General features: G+C 37.8%; 1 long non-coding RNA gene across 1 annotated transcript; it reads right to left on the reverse strand.

Annotated features, from left to right (window-relative positions):
* Positions 1-167: 167 nt before the first annotated feature.
* Positions 168-7,113, reverse strand: LOC128813358 (uncharacterized). Its single transcript, XR_008439003.1, has 3 exons — positions 7,047-7,113; positions 752-844; positions 168-236 (listed from the first exon to the last, which is right to left on the reverse strand). It is a non-coding gene; the product is annotated as an uncharacterized LOC128813358 (long non-coding RNA).
* Positions 7,114-7,229: the final 116 nt, after the last annotated feature.

Consider the following 7,229-nt stretch of genomic DNA (forward strand, 5'->3'; position numbering starts at 1 on the left):
TTGTGTAGTTTTCTTTTTTTTAAGTCATGCCACATCCAGATAATTTCAGTAAACAAAGACACCGAGCTACAGATGAAATAACCAATGAAACTGGGGAGAATGTGAAGACAGCAACAGACAGTGGGAGGAAGGTCATATCATTCCATGGAGGTCACCAGTGGCTTGGCTGTGTAAGCAATTTTAATATTTTCCATTAAGCACGAGATCCAAAGTTGGAATACTTTACTAAAAATCAGCTGGGGAAAAAACAATCAAGACAATATATGGGAAGAAGTGAATGACCCAGAGGACTAATAGAAGCAAAGTGAAAAAACATCAAATACAAAGAATGTGCACTTGAATGTTAATGACCAAAGGTTTTGGGTATTTGTCAGGTAAAAGGCAGCTGGATATGAACTTCAATTACCAATGTAATTAAGTAAATGACCATCAGTCAACAACATTTTGTAGACATGAAAAAGCAAATATGTCTGTATAATAATTTAGTCTAAATAATTTTCAGAGAGAGAGGTTTCAGTGCTATTGCAAAAATTATTCTTGATATAGTCTTGCAACTTTTTTTAATATGTATCCAAGGAAGATGAACTCTAATCTTAGTGGGACACTCAAGAAAACACAGTATAGATAATATGAGAGGAAGCTAATAAAATTTGGCTGGATTGCTTTAAGAAATGAGACAGAGGAGCATTGTGAATAAGCTGATCAGAGACTAATACCAATAAAAAACCTCACCAACTAATTACGTATTTACCTATTTATGTCATAATTGGTTTGAACTCTTGTGTCAAAGGTGACAGAAGGGTACTTCTTGGTAGAGAAAATGTAGAGTCACTCTGCTCACCAACTGAAAGACATACAAAAGATCATTTCAAAAACAAAAACAAGTGGCTAAAGTTTTCACTTCACAAATTAAAAAGCAAATGCAGTCAGTCTTGATTTTCTTCCAGTGAGAAGTCACAGTGGCCAAATGATCTGTAAATGTTCTAACTGTGTACAAATCTGTAGACCTTTCTGTAACATAAAGGCAGAATTTCTAGGATTTTTATTGGCTAAGATTTCCTAACACTTATTTCAATATGGACCACCAGCTGACAAGAATCTAGTAATTTGTGGGCCAGTCACCCTTAAACAAACTCTTGATAAAAATTAGTTTGTCCATTATTGACTGGTTATTAACGTAATTTTTAAAGAAAGGTGATGTAGAAAATATTTAAGTGCCCAGAATTATTCACTTTTTAAAAAAAAAAAAAAAAGAACCTTCTATCTATGCACTTTCATGGAAGTTTTTTCTGTCATTATCTTAGTATCCTGCAGAGACAGACAGTTGTCTTGAAAATAGATTATTGATTCCTTGGAACAAACCAAAACATTCTCCTTCTCACACTTCACAGGTACAGAAAACCAAAAGATTAAATGGAATAACTCTAAATCACTAATGCAAATTTCAGAATGGCTTTCAGGCTATGGTGTCATCAGTTCATACTGAACTCTTCAACTTCTAACTATAGCTGAACAAAACCACTTATATGCACACCCCAGGGCCTGGCAGAACTAAAGACACAGAGAAGAAACGATCTTATCCAAGATAAAACATGCCAGCCAGCAGGAGATTGCACTTTACATTTTTGGCAAAAAGACTAAAAAAAGTAACCCCCTTATCCTGAGGTGCCTTCAGCAGCTTTGCTGCCTGGCTGGACACAGCTCAGTGCAGGGCTGCTGGAGCAGTTTGCTGGCCCAGAATGAAAGCAAGGCACAGCTTTTTCCAGGGGTGAGCAGCAGCTTCCGCAACAGCCCCGTGGGCACGGGGCCAAGGGCCGAGCTGCACAGCCTCCCAGAGGGCTGGCTCTGCTCTGGGCCCTGCTGGCTGAAGCCTGCTAGCGGCCAGGACAGCATGGCAGGTGCCCACCTCTAAAACTCCGCCCGCAGACAGGAGTGTGGATCGGTCACCCGCACACTGCTGGGGGAGCTGTCACTTGCAGCCAGGGTATTCATCGGGCCATCCTTGGCATTTACATCAGATGTGCTTCTGTAGACTTGACATGGACCATACTCAAGCATATATTTAAATGTTTGCATGAGTTAAGTCAACTTACAATTACTAGTAATAGTAATAAAATGTAAAGCCCCTTGTCGTATGTTGTGAGGATGATACAGAAAACCAGATAATACGGAAACATTTCTGTGTTAGATCACAAAAACTCTGGGATTGATACTTGGATGATAAACAGTCACAACTCCAGTTAGCCCAGATGAAGATCTTAACAGTGAAAACTGGAGAAATAGGGAAAAGACAAAAAATCCTGAAATACTTATATTATGAAAGATTGCTACTAGGAAACAAGAAAAGAATGATCATTTGCAGAATCAAAAATTTAACTTGATGGTTGTCTGTGCCATATATTTTCTGATGGAAAATTTTGAATGCAATTGATCAAAGAGTTTTCAAAAGCTCTGGAAAAATAACATGCACCACTCAGGTAATTTATATTTTTAAGATATATGGAAAAACAAAATACCCTGCATTACAGCATAATGTTGATATAGAAATGGCCCACCAGTCACTCATTTGATTTCATGTTGTACAGCCTGATAAGGCTCTGTAAGGTTAGAAACAGCACTTTCACAACACATGACTTCAGAAATTATGCAAATCCTTACTAAGGTCTCACAGTATCTTTCTGAGATTATCTGATAGCTTAAATATTTAAGTTGCCATATAATTAAGAAGGTGTGGTGTATATAATTACTTGGAAATAGCTAGTTTGTTGACAGTATTTTTAATAGTTCTTTTTCTTATTCAGAAACAAATATGTCACCAAGCTCTTAGTAGAAAGATCATGAGATATTCCTATTTATTCTTTCAGTCCTTGTACAATAATGGGGCCAAATATATTTTTGTGTTTTAATGATGCATCAGTGGCTATTTTTAGAGCAATTAGGTTTAAAACAAACAAAAGCATCCTGCATTTAATGATCTGACTTTGCACTAAGAAATTCAATAGCCATTTCCTAGCATGTACATATGGTTTCAGTGGTAAAATATAGTTGTGTTTGATTTACAATTGGATTTATGTTCTTTTCCTTGCTGTTCTCTAGAAGATTATAATGGGAGCAATTGAGAGATCAGAAATTCATTTTTACAACCTCCTCCGACTCCTCATCATGCAGTACATCAATAATACATCAAAAAGAAAACTATACATTCAGGGTGGAAAAAGCTATTTTTTACAGCACTGATACATATTAAAGTATCAGCAACTTTTATCTCAAAGTGTATCTATTGTCAGGCATTCACTGAAATGTCCCAAATAGTTACTCTTGCTCTGCCTGCAGTCGAGAGAAATAGTGCAGTTTAAAATTGTAGCAACCAGTCAATGTAACATGAGAACTGGGACAAGACTCAGTGTCTTTCAAAGTGAAAAGGATTCTTCCTGCTATTTCAGTTGGTCCAGTATCAGCCTAGCCTCACTCTTTTAAAAAGGGTTAGACTGAAAAAGGAACTGAGTCACTGCATCATGTATTCCTGTAATAAAAAGCTTTCATGTAGTCAGCCCCCAAAGTAGATCCAAAAATCTGTACTAGAAACTTGGATTTCGGAAGCAAACAAACAAAAGATTGTTAGAGTTGTTGTTAACTGAAGTTAAGAATAAAAACACACACTGTAAAAGTCATTTTTTTAAAGAAGCAATACGTTAAGCAGAGAAGTACATAGATCTTTGCAATAATAAAGAGAAATACGTTTCAAGTGAGACAGAGTTCTGTTTAACTGTAGAGACTGTATTTGGAGGTGACCTTCCAGCACCCCAAACCCCTCTCCTTTTCCTGAACCAACATCTCTTTTTTTTAGAAGGGGATATGGACAAATGGGTGGCTGTGTGAAGAGAAGGAAATTGGGACAGCCTGTTGATTCTAGTTGAATGCTCTAGCCAGGCTTCCTTACAAAAAAAAGGCAAGAACCACTTCTCTATGTTTAAAAACACTGAATACCCCTTTATTTTTACAGAGCCCAAACATACTAAAACTGCAGTTTTAATTAATTTTAAAATTCAGGTACCAACTGCATAAAGCCATTAAAGAGATGAGAATGCTGGTGCTTGCTCCTGCATTGTGCTTCAGTGTCAGGTTGGGAATGGACTGGGCAGCAAAGCTGGAACTGGGATAATCTACACAGAAAAAAACCCACCAAGGTATAAAGCCCAGGGGAAAACATGACAAATCTAAGGATATGCACAGCTTCCAGCTGTCTCACATACAAAGTAGACAAAAAAAACAATTTACAGGAGCACAGGTCTGTACTTGTTTAAATACTAATATATGGCCCAAGCATTTCTCTTCTTTGGAAGTCTATTACCATTTTCTAATCAAACCTTTCCACAAATTTCAGAACCTAATGGTAGAAAACAACATTTATTTTGAAAACTGGCAGATGTTTCAAGAGACCAGTAAAGGACTGAGTGTTTTTCTTTAGGAAAAAAACCCCAAACAACCAAACAACACAACAATCAAACAAACAGGAAATTAGAATCCAGTCAACTTGATTAAAATTCCTGGATGAATTAAAAAATATTTGTAGATACCTGAAAAAAAACCAAAATTATAAATAACAACCAATATGATTGGTTAATAACAGCCTATCAAACCAACCTAGTTTTCTATGTCTGGTTCTACAAACATAATTAAATTGAAGATCTTCACTTCAGCAAGGCTCTTCTGTTTCATTGACATTTTCATAAGAAAAATATGGAGATTTGATCTGGACAGAAAATCCACCAATTTGATGCAAAAGTGGTTGTACTTCGAGGATCCCTATTAACAGTATATATCAAATAATATCAAAATGCATAAATACTAAATTTCCATCAAACAAAAACTCCTTATGCATTTCTATATTGTAATCTCTTTGCAAAAAGATTTAGAGACCACACTTACAAACCTGGAGCTGACCCCCAGCTGGGAGGTGCTGCCAAGAGGAGAAGCAAGAGTAGAGTTTGAAAACATTGCAACAGGAGGATGAGGATTCTACAAACACGAGTGCAAAGTTCTGCACTCAGCAAGAAATCAACTGCACAGAGAAGAGTAATTGTTTTAATAAACTTGCAGAAAAGAAACCAGTAGGCAGAGTGGATCATAAGCAGAACAAAGCAAGTTAATGAGGTTGGAAAAGGCATCCACTCTGCTGAGATGCATAATCAGAAGAGTTGACACCAAGGTAACTTTGGGAAGTTGTGAAAAGATTGGGTGGGAGCTAGAGGGGTACAGCAACAAAAAGTCTTGTGTTTCAGAACTGATTAAAAGAAAAGAAATAATGTATGCTTTTCATAAAAAAACAACACAAAGAGAAAGACTGAACAAAAATACAGTAAGTCTCAATTTGTGTAAAAGGATGCTGCAAAAAGAAAGAGAACATTGTCCATATTCACTTGGAATAAATCAGCTAAACTGCAGCAAAAAGTATTTAATCCAGACATTCAAAAAAGGAGACTTAAGGACTAGACTGGACTGCTTGAGGAATGAGTGGAATCTGTGTTTAAGGCTTTAAGAACAGGTTATGCAAACATCCTTTGAGGTTGTTTTCATAATAGTTTATTGTGCCTTGAGGCAGGAGGATGACTGAGAATCCAGGTAAGGTCACTTTTGGCTTTCTTGGTTGCTTTTTATTTGGAGAAGGGACGTGTTAAGTGTAAAGCTTTAACACCTACACAACCTCAACCAACAAGCAATGAGGTTTAGGTATGTCAAGAAATCCCTACAAACCAGTGCAAGTGCTGTATTTGTTATCCCTCTCATCTTCTTTCCAGAAATGAGGCACGCTAAACTTGCCTTCACTAAGACTGGAACCCACACAGTGGGTTTTGGGTGTATTTGCACAACAGTGTACCACAGCAAACCTGACGGCCCTGATTAAAATTTTGCTGCAGTGCTGAATTCAAGGTCATGTGAAATAAAACAGGTCTCTTTCCCTACACTTACAAAAATGTTTCTGTACTCTAAAGTTAGGCTAGCATTCATCTATTAACCTCAAAGTCAATCCTGTTCTATATGATGTTAATACAAATGTTGTCACAAAAGACAGCATAATCAAAAATATATAGTCTTATTTAAGATTGTTGTTTTTATAAAAATCTTGGTATCAACTGCAACAGCAGCATAACATAGCTAAGATGTGCATGCAATTACCAGTCCAAAGTGTGCTTTAAGACTTCTGTGCATGTCTGCTTTTAAATACATAGATTTTACCCTTTGTCAGCTGATTACTTAATGAAAGTATTACTTCAGGTAATTTTGAAATGCACTTCCAAGTGCACTTTGAGAAGAAAAAAAGAGAATGGTGTAACAAGTCTTTTAGGATTCAGAACTTAATTTGCACAAAATGTTGTTCAACAAAGATTTTTTAAATAAAACAAACATTATTTTTTTCATTTTTGTCTATATGTAATTTCTGAATGAAGAGACAGAATAAGAGGACTATTGTGACTTCAATTTATAGGTACTTAAATTCTGCCTCGTTTGAAGATTTAGTAGGAGCTTAACATCTGTTGTTGACAAAATAACTTCAAGAGTTTCCTACAGAAAATGAATGAAAGGGAACTAAGAGGTAACATCTTCCATTACCTGCTACAAGTACAGCCTAATAAATTATAAGAGGTACTTTGGTAAAAATTTAAAACATTAGTATTGTACTTCTGGAATACTTCCAATAACAAACTGTTACACAAACAATTGTTCATTTCCTAAGCTGCGACAAATCAGGGCCAGAACACGCAAGAATCACAGAAGTAGTTAGGTTGGAAAAGATCTGAGATCATCGAGTCCAACCTGTGGCTGAACATAATGTCAGCTGGACCATGGCAGCCAGTGCCACGTCCAGTCTTTCCTTAAACACCTTCAAGGACAGTGACTCCACCACCTCCCTGGGCAGCCGTTCCAGTGTCTTATCACCTTTTCTGTGAAAAAATTCTTCCTAATGTCAAACCTACACCTCCCCTGGTGCAGCTTGAGGCCACGTCCTCCCGTGCTGTCGCTGTTCCCTGGGAGAAGGTACTGACCCCCACCCGGCTGCACCTTTCTGTCAGGGAGTTGCAGAGTGATGAGGTCACCCCTGAGCCTTCTCTTCCCCAGGCTGAGCCCCCCAGCTCCCTCAGCCGCTCCTCACAGGCCAGGCGCTGCAGACCCAGCGCCGGGCTCTCCCCGCACACGGCGGTGCCGGGCACGGCGCTGCCCGCTCCCCC

The sequence above is a fragment of the Vidua macroura genome, chromosome 12, assembly GCF_024509145.1.
Source record: "Vidua macroura isolate BioBank_ID:100142 chromosome 12, ASM2450914v1, whole genome shotgun sequence".
Taxonomy (NCBI): domain Eukaryota; kingdom Metazoa; phylum Chordata; class Aves; order Passeriformes; family Viduidae; genus Vidua; species Vidua macroura.